We start from the raw sequence: 16,234 nt of genomic DNA, 5'->3' as shown, positions 1-16,234 counted from the left end.
AAATTCTTGACGCAATAGCTAGAATTTATTTTACTGTGCAACGCAACAGTAGGGTACTCAACGCTGCAATGCAACATTTGGGTACTCAATCCTGCAACTCAACACTAGGGTTTCAACCCTGCAATACAACATTTGGATACTCAACCCTCCAATGAGGCACTAGGGTACACAACCCTGCAAAGCAACACTAACACAACCCTGCAATCCAACACTAAGGTACTGGAACCTGCAACGCAACACCAGGGTAAACTACCATGCAACACTATGGTAGGGTACACTACCCTGCAAAACATCAGGACATCAACGTAAAGTAACACTATTAGCACAGCAAACTGATAGTAACAAGAATGAGTCATTTTGTTATCAAAGAAAGGGAACGAGGCACAATGGTTTCCAATAACTTAGCTCTGCATCTTAATGCTCACAATAAGTGTTTTATTTGATTCTAGTATGCACTGCTTGTTTTCAGGTTGGAGCAGGCCCACCATGCACAACTGCCATAGCAAAAAATAAATCAGGAACGTTTTGCAGGAAAGTGCCCACATTTTCATTGTACCAGGACAGAATGACCTGGTGTAGGTATTTCATGAACCCACACAACACTCACTACATAGTTGTAATAATACCACTCTGAGAGGAAGTACTGAAATTGGGCACTAATGAAGATGCAAAAACTCCTTACTTTCTCACAACTAACGCAGCTCACCTGGCCTTGTGGTGAACCTAAACAAAATTAAAGGTCCCCTGGACCCAAAAGGTGGACGGGGAACTGTTAGACCTGGCATCCTTGGCGTAGTCTCCCCTGTCCTTTTTTGCCTCTGCTTCCCATGTTGTGACTGTGTGCTGGACTCTTTTTTTGGCTCTTTTTAGCACTCTGACCACTACTGACCGGTGCTAAAGTGCAAGTGTTCCTTGGTAAATTGTATGTATGACTGGCTTTTCCATGATTGCATATTTGATTTACTATTAAGTCCCTAGTAAAGGCCCAGGGCTTGTAAATAAAATGCTACTAGTGGACCTACAGCACTGTTTTTTCCACCCACACTAGTAGCCCTGTAAACATGGCTCAGGCCTGTCACTGCGGTGTCTGTGTGTGCAGTTATAACCTGCCAATTCGACCTGGCAAGTGTACCTGTTAGAAATGGGGTCTTTGGTTGACAGTCAGATTACCCCCTGTTCAAGCAAGGAACCTCACTCTAGTCAGGGTAAAAGAGAATCACCATCAGATAACCACTTCTTACACCCTTGGTAGCTTGGCAGAGCAGTAGGCTTAACTTCAGAGTGCTAGGTGTAAAGTATTTGTACCAACACACACAGTAACTTAATGAAAACACTACAAAATGACCCAACACCAGTTTAGAAAAATAGGACATATTTATCTAAACAAAACAAGACCAAAACGACATCGGATCGCGGCGTCTGTGTGAAACATTGAATCCGTGCACTTCGAGCGGCATCGGTCACGACGTGCTGCGGCGACTTCCACGGAGTCGCGGACTTCGGCGAGGATGCAGCGATGTCGGGCCTGCGAAGATCGTCGCATTCAAGTGAAGATCACAGAGTCGGTTGCAGGCGGCATCACCGGATTCAGCCGTGGCGTCGGTCCGGAGTCGTCCGAAGTCGATTTCCTTGGATTTTCACCAGCTTTCGTTTCAAGGGCCCAGGGACTGGATAGGGCACCACTTGTCAGAGCAGGAGTCTCTCCAGATACTCCAGGTGCTGGTAGAGAGAAGTCTTTGCTGTCCCTGAGACTTCAAACAACAGGAGGCAAGCTCTAAATCAAGCCCTTGGAGATTTCTTCACAAGATGGAAGGCACACAAAGTCCAGTCTTTGCCCTCTTACTCTGGCAGAAGCAGCAACTGCAGGATAGCTCCACAAAGCAGAGTAACAGGCAGGGCAGCTCTTCTTCCTCAGCTCTTCAGCTGTTCTCCAGGCAGAGGTTCCTCTTGTTTCCAGAAGTGTTCTAAAGTCTGTGGTTTTGGGTGCCCTTCTTATACCCAATTTCTCCTTTGAAGTAGGCCTACTTCAAAGTTAAGTCTCTTTTGAATGCGAAATCCTGCCGTGCCCAGGCCAGGCCCCAGACACTCACTAGGGGGTCTGAGACTGCATTGTGTTAGGACAGGCACAGCCCTTTCAGGTGTAAGTGACCACTCCTCCCCCCCCCAGCACAGATGGCTCATCATGATATGCAGGCTACACCCCTGCCCCCTTTGTGTCACTGTCTAGTGTGAGGTGCAACCAGCCCAAATGTCAAACTGACCCAAACAGGGAATCCACAAACAGGCAGAGTCACAGAAATGGTATAAGCAAGAAAATGCTCACTTTTTAAAAGTGGCATTTTTAAACACACAATCTTAAAATCAACTTTACTAAAAGATGTATTTTTAAATTGTGAGCTCAGAGACCCCAAACTCCACATGTCCATCCACTCCCAAAGGGAATCTACACTTTAATCAGATTTAAAGGTAGCCCCCATTTTAATCTAAGAGAGGGACAGGCCTTGCAACAGTGAAAAATGAATTTAGCAATATTTCACTGTCAGGACATTTAAGACAGATTACTATGGCCCTCATTACAACATTGGCGGTAAAAGCTGCTTACCGCCGTGCAGAAGACTGCCAAAACACCATCGAGGAAATCCGCCACAGCTATTATGACCCACAGCAGGGAATCCGCCAAAACTCAGACACCCACACAAGTCCGCCACACCAAAGGTCAGTGATAAACTGGCGATACCAAAACCGACACCGTCATGCCAACAGAAATACGCCCACACTATCATCAAATCAAATCAAATCAAATCATTAACATTTATAAAGCGCGCTACTCACCCGTGCGGGTCTCAAGGCGCTAGGGGAGAAAGGGGGGTTATCGCTGTTCGAACAGCCAGGTCTTTAGGAGTCTCCGGACACACGAATCCACGTGGCGGTCTTTCAACCGTGGTATTCCATTGGCGGTACACACCGCTGCGCTCAAAATACACACACATATACAAAACACATTGGACAATTCAAAATACACACACCTGATACACATACACTCACCACTCCCACACACCCAATACAATATAAAACACACACCCACATCACCAACAAACCCCTACGACAAAAACACCGAAAGAAGGCCAGAGAGAGACACTACAAACTACTACCAAGCATCCACAGGCACACCAGACCATCACCCACATAACTTCCATGCACCTCACACAACACATCACTACATATCAGAACACTAATCACCACACACACCACCCCACACATCACCCACACCACCCCATGGCACGGCAAAGACACCCCAAGTTCTAGGAGGAGGAGCTCAGGGTCATGGTGGAGGAAATCGTCTGGGCAGATCACAGGTGCAGCACACTTCCATTGCTAGGAAGATGGAGCTATGGCGAAGAATAGTGAACAGGGTCAACGCAGTGGGACAGCACCCAAGAAATAGGGATGACATCAGGAAGAGGTGGAACGACCTACGGGGGAAGGTGCATTCCGTGGTCTTAAGACACCACCTTGTGGTACAGCGGACTGGCGGCGGACCCCAACAACTAACAACATTGGTGCAGCAGGTTTTGGCGATTCTGCATCCTGAGGTTTCGCAGGAGTAAATTAGGGAATGGACTCTGGTAAGTCAAATCTTAACTATTATATCTCCCACCCTACCTGCATGCCATCACATACCCTCACCCTCACCCTCACCCCCATCACTCCAACTCCTTACAAATGTCCCAACATCACAAACCACACATCCCAACACCAGGCCCTGCATGCAACACTAAAGCATGGACACCTATCACCAAAGCATGCCCACTGCACATACCCATACACCCCCCTAAACCATCATCACACAAGGTCCCACACAGGAATGCAAGCACTGGGGTACCCGGTCACCCACCCATTGCACACCACGGCACACACAGATGTAATAAACATCCTTTTATACCCCTGCAGGACCCCTACCCAACATCACCGGACAGGAGGGTCCACACATGTCCACACCACCAACAGAAGAGGCCCACAGTGATGACAGCAGCTCTGTCCAACTGGATCTAGATGACCATCCCGGCACATCAGGGACCTCGGGACAGTCGGTTCCCATCACACAGTCACAGGCCACTACAGAGCTTCCCCCCTCTGGAAACACCAACACAACACCCACCCAGCTGGCCCATACCTCTGTCCCCAGGACACGTCAATCAGCAGTGTGTCCACCCTACAGGGAACCCAGGCTAACCCACACCCCAACAACAACAGGGACCTGGGGGCAGTGGTAGTGGGCACACAGTCCAGGGGACGGAGGCCCAGGAACACAGGGGAACAGGGAGGGCTGCTGTGCGACAGGGGGAGGACAGGCCCAGGGAACCCACTCTCCACAAGGCCCTCTCCTCCATCTAGGGAGCCTACCACCACTCCCAGGAGACGATGGCAACAGTACTGGCCAAGTTTCAGGAGACCCAGCGCCTGCAGGAGGAACAGCATTTGGGCTTCAGGGAGGAACTCAGAACCATCAATTCCACCCTGGGCACCATCATAGGGGTGCTGAAGGAAGTACTAAACACCAGGGAGGGACACTGTGGCACAACAAGGGACCCCTGACACTAGCCAGGACGATGAACTGCCCACCATCTCTGCCGGTGCTAGTGGACAGGAGGCACCGCCACAGGACCACCACACCAGCACCCCACCCCCTTCAGAGGGAGAACCACCCCGCAAATGGTCCCTGAGATCCAGGACAAAGACAGAGAACGATGCCAAGACCCCCGCCAAGAAATGAGACCGCCCTGAATGTCATCCTTTTGTCCCACCTTGTCACCCTGTCAATCCTCAAACTGCCCCAGCTCCACTTCCTATGCCCATTTGGGCAATGCACCTGTGAGACTAATAGACTGGACTCTCCCATGGGCATTCCTCCACCATCACCCCTCACCATTTTACAACCCCCTCCAATATTGAGCATTAAAATAAACACCCTTGAAGCACAAAACAATCTGGAGTCAGTCTGTGATTTCGAAATAGTGTATTAGCAATTACAGTGACAAAATGCTCTTTCTATTGTAATGTCAACATACCTATGTCACACAGCTCTAGTCCATGAGGAAACAAAGCAGATGTCACACAGTGGGACCCAAATCTGTGAAATCATACGGGAAAGTGACAACTCAGTGACCATACACTGGGTGAAAATGACAGACAGTAGAGAGGTAGTAGTGTTAAAGTACATGTAGTAGGCAGGTTTGTATTCTTACCTGTGTCTCACTGGAAATATTGCAGGATCACAGTGTTCCTGTTGTCCATGTCCTCTTCTTCAGCTTCCTCATCTTCACTGTCCACAGGCTCCACAGCTGCAACACCACCACCATCTGGACCATCCTCCTGCAGAAAAGGCACCTGTCGTCGCAAAGCTATGTTGTGAAGCCTACAGCAGGCCACGATGATCTGGCACACCTTCTTTGGTGAGTAGAATAGGGATCCACCTGTCATATGGAGGCACCTGAACCTGGCCTTCAGGAGGCCGAAGGTCCGTTCGATAACCCCCCGAGTTCGCCCATAGGCCTCATTGTAGCGTTCCTCTGCCCTTGTCCTGGAATTCCTCACTGGGGTCAGTAGCCATGACAGGTTGGGGTAACCAGAGTCACCTGCAAATGGTGAGGGACAACTGTTAGACATACACTAACCCCAGACCCAGACAACCATTCCCACTGTCTTGCTTCCAGGTGCTCACCTAAGAGCCACACACGGTGCCTCTGGAGTTGCCCCATCACAAAAGGGATGCTGCTATTCCGCAGGATGTATGCATCATGCACTGAGCCAGGGAACTTGGCATTCACATGGGAGATGTACTGGTCTGCCAAACACACCATCTGCACATTCATGGAATGATAACTCTTCCGGTTTCTGTACACCTGTGCACTTCTGCGGGAGAGACCAAAGCCACATGGGTCCCATCAATGGCACCTATGATGATGGGGATATGTCACAGGGCATAGAAATCACCTTTCACTGTAGTGAAATACTCCACCTGAGGGAAAACGATGTAGCTCTGCATGTGTTTCAGCAGGGCAGACAACACTCTGGACAATACGTTGGAAAACATAGGCTGGGACATCCCTGATGCTATGGCCACTGTTGTTTGAAATGACCCACTTGCAAGGAAATGGAGCACTGACAGCACCTGCACTTGAGAGGGGATTCCTGTGGGATGGCGGATAGCTGACATCAGGTCTGGCTCCAGCTGGGTACACAGTTCCTGGATTGTGGCACGGTCAAGCCTGTGTGTGATGATCACATGTCTTTCCTCCATTGTTGACAGGTCCACCAGCGGTCTGTACACCGGAGGATGCCGCCATCTCATCACATGTCCCAGCGGACGGTGCCTATGAAGGACAAAAGCGAGCACAGAGTCAAACAACTCAGGGGTACGTACCCACAGCTTTCACAGAACACGAATCCTAATCCTAAAAGTGGCCTGTATGTGTGTTGAGTCTAGGCCTAGGTATGTGTGACGCAGTTAAAAATTAAGCCATGTGGGCCCCTGAAATGGTGGCTGCCAGACCTCTAAAGTGGGACAATAGGATGTGAGGTAATTGCGCTGGCGTTGTACACCATCGCGGTAGGCGGTCGAAGACCGTGGCACAATGCTGCATTGGTTAACATTGGACCCTATGGGTCCAGGAGCCAAAGAGGATGTACGCCGGCGGTGACGGTACGCACCGCCGCGGACGTGACCGCCATTTTCTATCTGTTCAATCACTCGATGCCTGATCTTCGACAGGAGAGGACCTATACTGCTAGTGCTGCTGTGACCTCGGTCTGGAAGAGACAATGGTTCGAGTGTCTGGGGAAAGGGCCCCTGCCTTCACATCGGAGGAGTTGGAGAAACTCGTGGACGGGGTCCTCCCCCAGTACACGCTACTCTACGGTCCTCCAGACAAACAGGTAAGTACACTGAGAGCATGCTGTATGGGCTATGCCTGTGTGGAGTGGGGTGGATGTAAGATGGGGGTGATGAAATGACGGTGAGTGAATGTGCCACATGGCAAGGGTAGGGATGGGGGCCAATGACTGTGATGGTGCAGTTGGTAATAAGTTTATCTTCCCCCTGTACAATTCATGTAGGTCAGCGCCCACCAGAAAACAGATATTTGGTGTGCCATCGCCAAGGATGTCCGGACCCTGGGGGTCTACCACAGACGGAGCACCCACTGCCGGAAAGATGGGAGGACATTCGCCGCTGGAGCAAGAAGACAGTGGAGGATCAGCTGGGGATGGCCTCCCAACGTGGGAGGGGTGCCCGTCGCACCATGACCCCCCTGATGTTCAGGATCCTGGCGGTGGTGTACCCAGAGTTGGATGGGCGCTTGAGGGCATCACAGCAGCCACAAGGGGGTGAGTACACTCTCATCCTGCTGATTTTGCGTGCAGTGGAGGTGTCTGGGTGGGGGAGGTGGGCTGTGGGTTTCCCTAGGCCAGGGCCAGTTTAGTAGGCAAGGTTCCTCCGTAAGGCAGGCCATGAGCCACCCCACCCCACCTCTGTAGAGTGCCAAGTACACTTAGTCATGCCCCTGTGTCATCCATGTGTGCAGATGTCGTCCATAGCCTTGTAGGACATTTCCCAGGGATTGAACAGTGGAGCCCAAGAGCGCGGTGTAGTGCAGGGGGCTTCTGTGGCTGTCGTGGCCGCCAATGGTAGCGGTAATGCATGCAATCAAAATGTCTTTCTTCTGTCGTCCCCCCCCTTTTGTGGTCTCCTTGTTCATGTGTGCATTAGCATCATCAGGTGGAGGAGCAGTGGCACCGGAGCAGGAGGGAGCTGCATCCCACATGGCCATGGAGGGCGACACTACGGACTCCGAATTCACCAGTGGGACGGAGGGTGAGGGGAGCTCCACGGCGGGGAGAGGAGCTGATACTAGTGAGACGGACTCCTCCTCTGATGGGAGCTCCCTTGCGGTGGCGACCCCATCTGTGCCACCCGCATCTACAGGTACAGCCACCACCACCCCTACCAGCACCGTCCTCCCAGCAGCCCCTCAGCCTTTGCCCTGTGCCCGCTCACCCAGGAGGGTGGGCATCGACTTCGCCCCAGGCACCTCAGGACCTGCCCCAGTCACCCCTGCTGCCCTCAGTGAGGAGGCCATTGACCTCCTCAGGTCCCTCACTGTTGGGCAGTCTACCATTTTGAATGCCATCCAGGGTGTAGAAAGGCAGTTGCAACAAACCAATGCATTCCTGGAGGGCATTCATTCTGGTCAGGCGGCCCTTCAGCGAGCTTTTCAGACTCTGGCCTCAGCACTGATGGCTGTCATTGTCCCGTCTCTAGCCTCACCCCTCCAACTTCCTCCACCCAGACCCAATCCCCTTTACCCCAGCCTATCCCAAGCTCACCTTCAGACCAGCATGCACACACCTCAACACGCAAAGGAAGCTCAAGCAAACATAAGCACCACACATCCCACAGGCATTCACGCAAGCATCACACACATGCAGACACACCAACATCCACTGCTTCCACTGTGTCCCCCTCCTCCTCGTCTCCGTCTTCCCTCCCAGTCTTGTCTACACTCACACCTGCATGCACTACATCTACAGCCACTACTGCCATCACCAGCACACACACCACCACACCCGCTCCCGTGCAGTCACCACCCCCACTACCATTCACACATCCCCTGTGTCCTCTCCTAGTGTGTCTGTGACGCCATCTCCCAAGATACACAAACGCAGGCACACACCCACCCAACAGCCATCCACCTCACGACAGCCTCCAGCGCATGCACCTTCACCCAAAGTCACCAAACGAACACCTCCTACAACCACAACCTCTTCCTCCACTCCCAAACCCCCTCCAGCTACCCGTCCCAGTGTCTCCCAAAAACTTTTCGTGTCCAACCTTGACCTCTTTCCCACACCTCCCCCACCCCGTCCGTCTCCTAAGGCCCGACTCTCCAGGTCCCAACCTGGCACCTCAGCCACAACATCTCCGGGACCAGTGGTGCCTGTGGTCACCGGAATCTGGAGTGCACCGGCCACCAGGGCAGCCAGTGTGGCACGGAGCCACAGCACAGACAGTCCCCCGCCTGTCAAGCATCAGAAATTGGCCAGTGCCCGGCGGGAGAGGGGGAAGACTCCAGCCACCAAAGCCGCTCCCAGGGATCCCAATGGGAGTGTGGAGTCAGCTGTGACACCTTCCAAAGTGGGGAAGGGCCACAAGAAACCCGGAAAGTCTGGGAAGAGCAGCACGGTGGAGGAGACCGCCATCATCCCCGCTGCCCAGGAGGCCACCGCCATCATCCCCGCTGCCCAGGAGGCCACCGCCAGCACAAGCCCCGCTGGGACAGAGTGGACCGCCAGCACAAGCCCAACTGGGACAGAGAGGACCGCCAGCACAAGCCCCGCTGGGACAGAGAGGACCACCAGCACAAGCCCCGCTGGGCTGAAGAGGACCGCCAGCACAAGCCCCGCTGGGCTGGAGAGGACTGCCAGCACAAGCCCCGCAGGGACAGAGTGAACCTCCAGCACAAGCCCCGCTGGGACAGAGAGGACCGCCAGCACAAGCCCCGCTGGGCTAGAGAGTACCGCCAGCACAAGCCCCGCTGAGCTAGAGAGGACCGCCAACACAAGCCCCCCTGGGCTAGAGAGGACCACCAGCACAAGCCCCGCTGGGACAGAGAGGACCGCCAGCACAAGCCCCACTGGGACAGAGAGGACCGCCAGCAGCTGAGTCACTGCAAAAGAGCCCATCGCCTCAAGCACCGCTGAACAGGGCACCGCCGCTACAGGCACCGCTGAACAGGGCACCGCCGCTACAAGCACCGCTGGACAGGGCACCGCCACCTCAAGCACCGCTGAACAGGGCACCGCCGCCTCAAGCACCGCTGAACAGGGCACCGCCGCCTCAAGCACCGCTGAACAGGGCACCGCCGCCTCAAGCACCGCTGAACAGGGCACCGCCGCTACAAGCACCGCTGACCAGGGCACCGCCGCCTCAAGCACCGCTGAACAGGGCACCGCCACCTCAAGCACCGCTGAACAGGGCACCGCCGCTACAAGCACCGCTGACCAGGGCACCGACGGCACAAGCACCGCTGAACAGGGCAACGCCGCCACAAGCACCGCTGAACAGGGCACTGCCGCCACAAGGACCGCTGGCCCATGAACGGCAAGGGCACTGATGCTACTGAGTCCGTCACGAGCAGGATGAAGCACTCTGGGCACCATGCCCCCTCCAGAATCAGTGGAGACTGTCATCCACTACCTCTGTCCTTAGCACGATGAAGCACTCTGGGCACCATGCCCCCTCCAGAACCAGTGGAGACTGTCATCCACTACCTCTGTCCTTAGCAGAATGAAGCACTCTGGGCACCATGCCCCCTCCAGAACCAGTGGAGACTGTCACCCACTTGAGACTGTGGCTTTGGACTCCCCAGGATGGAACAGTGGGCAACCCACCCACTGTATGGACTTCAGAGACTGTGGCTTTGCAGTCCCCAGGATGAAACAGTGGGCAACCCACCCACTGTATGGACTTGAGAGACTGTGACTTTGCAGTCCCCAGGATGGAACAGTGGGCAACCCACTGACTGTATAGACTTGAGACTGTGGCTTTGCACTCCCCAGGATGGAACAGTGGGCAACCCACCCACTGTATAGACTTGAGAGACTGTGGCTTTGCACTCCCGAGGCTGGAACAGTGGGCTACCCACCGACTATAGAGACTTGAGAGACTGTGGCCTTGCACTCCCCAGGATGGACCAGTGGGCAACCCACCCACTGTATAGACTTGAAAGACTGTGGCTTTGCACTCCCCAGGATTGAACAGTGAGCATGTGGCCCTCTCGTGGATTTGGTGTCGTGCACTCAACCGGATGAGGTGCCCCCCTTTCCCTCCCCTGAAGTGCCTGTTTTCTTGCTCTCTGATGCCCCTGCAGTGTTCTCTCTGTCATGGTCGGGGATCTTGTGTGGGCCTCGCCCATACCGTGTGGGCCCAATGTTCCACAGACTTCATTGGAGCACTACCTGGACTACTAAGCTTGGTGTATATTTTGTTTATGGTGTATATATATTTTTGCGTACTTGATTTTAGTATATTACAACGGTTACACTCATTTCCTTTTGTCTTTGCATCCTTCTGGGGGATTTGGGGGTGTAACTGTAATGTATCAATATGTATTGGTGTGTGTGTTGTCGTGGGTGAGGGTGGGGGTGGGGGTGTTGCATATTGCGTGTGTGTCCCTGTTTTTTCCCTCCCCCCTCCCCTGTGTCATAGGTGCAGTACTCACTGTTGTCTTTGCCGCCGGCGTTCGTGCTCCTGATCGAGGAGCAAGAAGATGAGGGCTGGCAGGATGTGTAGCTCGGGTTCCATGGCGTCCGGATACCTCGTGGGGTGTGTAGAGGTGAGCGTTTTCCCTTCGAGATCCTGTTTCCACCATGTTTTTGTCCGAGGTGAATCCGCCCCGGAAAAGGTGGCGGATTGGTAGGTTGTGATACTGTGGCCGGTACTTTGTCTTCTGCCTGTCTGTTGGTGGTGACCGCCAAGCTGTTTGTCTGTACCGCCGTGGCGGTCGGAGTGTTAAAGTGGCTGTCTTTGTTGGCGGTTTCCGCCACGGTCATTATTCCAATTTTTTTACCGCCGGCCTGTTGGCGGTCTTACCGCCACTTTAACACCGTCTCCCAGGGTTGTAATGACCACCTATATGTCCTACCTTAACCATACACTGCACCCTGCCCTTGGGGCTACCTAGGGGCCTACCTTAGGGGTGTCTTACATGTAAGAAAAGGGAAGGTTTAGGCCTGGCAAGTGGGTACACTTGCCAAGTTTAATTTACAGTTAAAACTGCACACACAGACACTGCAGTGGCAGGTCTGAGACATGATTACAGAGCTACTTATGTGGGTGGCACAACCAGTGCTGCAGGCCCACTAGTAGCATTTGATTTACAGGCCCTGCCACCTTTAGTGCACTTTACTAGGGACTTACTAGTAAACCAAATATGCCAATCGTGGATAAGCCAATTACATACACATTTTGTAAAGGAGCACTTGCACTTTAGCACTGGTTAGCAGTGGTAAAGTCCCCAGAGTAACAAAAACAGCAAAATCGGAGACCAGCACACATCAACAGCCTGGGGAACAGAGGCAAAACGTTAAGGGAGACCACACCAAGGATGAAACAGTCTAACACTACCCACTTGCCAGGCCCAAACCTTCCCTTTTTTGTACATGTAAGGCACCCCTAAGGTAGGCCCTAGCTGGCCCCATGGGCAGGGTGCAGTGTATGTTAAAGGTAGGACACGTACTGATGTGTTTTACATGTCCTGACAGTGAAATACTGCCAAATTCATTTTTCACTGTTGCAAGGCCTATCTCTCTCGGAAGTTAACATTGGGGGCTGCCTTTAAATATCTTTTAAGTGCAGTTTCCCTTTGGGAGTATATGCAGATGTGGAGTTTGGGGTCTCAAACTCACAATTTAAAATTAAATCTTTTGATAATGTTGTTTTTTAAATTGTCTATTTGAAAATGCCACTTTTTGAAAATGGGCATTTTCTTGGCTAAAACATTCAGGGGGTCATTTTGACCCCGGCGGGCGGCGGGCGCCGCCCGCTGGGCGGAGACCGCCAAAAGACCGTACCACGGTCAAATGACCACGGCGGTCATTTTGACTTTCCCGCTGGGCAGGCGGGCGACCGCCAAAAGGCCGCCCGCCCAGCGGGAAAGCCCCAGCAACGATGAAGCCGGCTCCGAATGGATCTGGCGGAGTTGCTGGTGTGCGACGGGTGCAGTGGCACCCGTCGCGATTTTCAGTGTCTGCTTTGCAGACACTGAAAATCCTAATGGGGCCCTTTTAGGGGGCCCCTGTAGTGCCCATGCCAGTGGCATGGGCACTGCAGGGGCCCCCAGGCGCCCCACGACACCCGTTCCCACCAGCCTGGAACAGGCTGGTGGGAAGGGGGTGGGAATCCCCATGGCAGCGCTGCTTGCAGCGCCGCCGTGGAGTATTCCCTGGGGCAGGGGAAAACCGGCGGGAAACCACCAGTTTCCCTTTTCTGACCGCGGCTTTACCGCTGCGGTCAGAATTGCCCCTGAAGCACCGCCAGCCTGTTGGCGGTGCTTCCTCCGTCCCCGGCCCTGGCGGTCCATGACCGCCAGGGTCGGAATGAGGCCCTCAGTGTCTCTCCCTGCTTGTGTATTCCCTGTCTGGGTCAGACTGACAGTTGGGCTGTTTGTGAGTCTCCACTAGACAGTGACACAAATGGAGCTGGGGTGTAGCCTGCGTATCCCAATGAGCTGTCTGGGCTAGAGTGGAGGGAGGAGTAGTTACATATGAATACACCTGATTGGGCTGTGCCAGCCCTCACACAGTGCAGTCTCCCAACCCCCTGGTGTGTGTCTGGAACCAGGCTTTGGCAAGGCAGGCTCCTGTGACAACAAAGACTTTCCTTTGAAGTTTGCCAACATCAAAGGCAGAAAGATGTTTAAGTAGTAGACCCAAACCCCTATTTTTTTAGATTTGCTTCTCGAACCAAGAGGAACATCTGCCAAGAGGAAGAGCTAAGAAGAAGTACTGCCCTGCCTATGACTGTGCTTTGTTGGGCTTTCCTGCAGTTGCTGCTGTGAAAGGGGAGAAAGACTGGACTTTGTGCTATATTCCTGCTTCTGAAGAATCTTCAAGGGCTTGAATTGATCTTGCCTCCTGTTTTGAAGTCTCAGGGCCATCAAAGACTTCCTCTGCCAGCACCTGGACTCTCTGCTGAGACTCCTGCCATGCCAAGTGGTAGCCTATCCAGTCTCTGGGCCCTTGAAAGGTGAAGCTGGAAGAACAAGGACGGAAAACAACACACAGAGAGCCGTGCAGGGAAAATTTTGACACACCATCTGCAACCTGGCTGAAAAAACAACACTTCACCTCCCTTGCGGATGATTTCAACGCATCACTTGCATTGCGGATGGAGAAATGATGCAACACCCGCTTGCCACTGCTGAAAACGAAGCAAATCCCATGCAGCACGATTTTCGATCACCCTATGACCAGGACTTCTCATGCATCGTCGCTGGACGTCAAAGTCATCATGAACCTGCGCAGATCTGAGGGGCCCTGTCTAGAAATTGACACATCGCTCTCTTGCGGGAGAGAAAAACGATGCATCGCCTACTCGACCTGAGAAGAACACATGGCCTCACTTGTGAGTAAGGAATCGACACATCGCTGACTTCTCCGACACACGCTTGCCCGTGCAACTTTATTTTTGACACAAACCAGGCAGTTTGTGTAAAAACAACATTTCCATTGTTTTCTAAGGAGTAAGACTCTTTTAACTTTGGAATTTCACATCTTGACTTGTGTATGTTTGATTGTTCTCGTTTTGGTCTTGTTTGATTTAGATAAATACTGGCTATTTTTCTAAACTGGTGTGGTGTCCATTTTGTAGTGTTTTCACTGCATTACTGTGTGTGTTGGTACAAATATTTTATACATTGCCTTTGAGATAAGCCTGACTGCTTATGCCAAGCTACCAAGGGGGCGAGCAGGGGTTATCTTGAGTGAGTGTCTCCCTTGCCCTGACTAAAGTGAGGGTCCCTGCTTCAACTCACTGCTAATCAGAGACCCAATTTCTAACATTGATGATCAGCTGTGAGGATCGAACTTGTATTTGTACTTGACATACAGTGATTAAGTGTACACTACTATTTTCAGTGCAGGCCATTACGTGACCACATACTACTTGTTTTTGCTTTTTCTCTTTTAAGACTTTTCTGCTTCCATTTTTGTGATTTTTGAACTTCTCTTGGGAACTCTCTGAACTGCTCTGGAAGTTTGTACTTTTAAGTACTTGCCAACATGTCTTAATCTGGGAATGCACCAGCTGTGGTTACAAAGGCTGTTTTTGAGTTTGAGAAACAGGAGGAGTATACAGTGGCTCAACTGGAGCAGTTTTGTAAAGATCTTGACGGCCCAATCAAGAGGTCCTCCAGGAAGGAGAAGCCACAAAAGGCACTGAGGGCCTGGATGGCAGCCAAGGAGCCTGGGAGACGCACAGAGGAGGAGGAGGAGGGTGAGGAGGTGCAGCGTAATCCAGGTGGTGTAGTGGATGTACCTGTTCTCCCTGGGGGGAGGGTCTCCAGGACAGGTAGCAGTGTGTCATCCAAGGGTCTGACTCCTGAGGAGTGGCAGGACAGACAGGCAGAGAGGATGCACCTATTTGAGTTAGAGAAGCTTAAGATGGCGAGGGGGATGGAAGAGAGAAGGTAGGCCATTGAAGTGAAAAACATGCTATGGCTCATGAGCTCAGTTTAGGGGAACTAGATCAGAGGAGCCAGTCTAGTAGAGATTGTGGCAGCAGTATCTAAGTGCAGCCTGAGAGGAGGGTACACATTCCTAAAGATCTGGTAAAGGATTACAAGAGGGAGGATGACATCTTTCTTTGGTTCAAGTGGTATGAGTCTGCTCTCCACATGAACATGGTCACTGAAGCACATTAGGCATGAGTCTGTGGAAGCCCTTTGAGGTAGAGGGGATGGACACTCTGACATCCTTAGGGGATCCTCAGAGAGTCACCTACTCTATCATGAAGGACGCCCTACTCACAAGGTATGGTCCCACCCTTGAACAGTACAAGGACAAGTTTAGGTCCTGCAAAGAGAAAGCATCTCAAACTTGGCTAGAATGTGTTGACTCTTTTTGCAGGTCACTGGATGGTTGGGTGAAGGGCAGTAAGGTGATAACTTATGAGGGGCTATACAATTTGCTTACTTGGGAGCATTTGTATAGTCTTTCGTTTCCAGAGCTGTGGAGGCACCTAATTGACAGCAAGCTGACTGAGGCCAGAAAGCTTGCTCAGGATGCGGATTGGTAGGAAAGCACCAGGGTCCAGAAGAGGTAGGGGGGAGAGTCCGCCAAGGGTAGGCAGGGTCCCCATCAGAAGAAGTGGAGAGGTTAGGGTAAACAGGGGGGGGGTTCTCCAAATGGCCCCAACCTGGTTCACAGGGTAAAAAATCCCAGCCCCCCCAGTGAAAAGAAGCCATGGATCTCTACAGGGAAACCTGCAGTGAAGGGTCCCTGCAGGTGTTATGTATGTGACCAGGTGGGTCATGTGAGGGGGATCCCAAATGTCCCAAGTTGACACCAGCAGTCACTGGTGCTTAGTCACAGGGTTTGCCCAGTGTAGCGCCTGGGGAGGAGTTGTCTCCAGGTGGGTGGGAGCCATCTGAGATGACCCTTTTGTCACTAGATGGTC

Source organism: Pleurodeles waltl, chromosome 2_2, assembly GCF_031143425.1.
Source record: "Pleurodeles waltl isolate 20211129_DDA chromosome 2_2, aPleWal1.hap1.20221129, whole genome shotgun sequence".
In the NCBI taxonomy this organism is placed as follows: Eukaryota; Metazoa; Chordata; class Amphibia; order Caudata; family Salamandridae; genus Pleurodeles; species Pleurodeles waltl.
The sequence above is the reverse complement of the archived record's forward strand: the minus strand, read 5'-3'. Positions refer to the sequence as shown.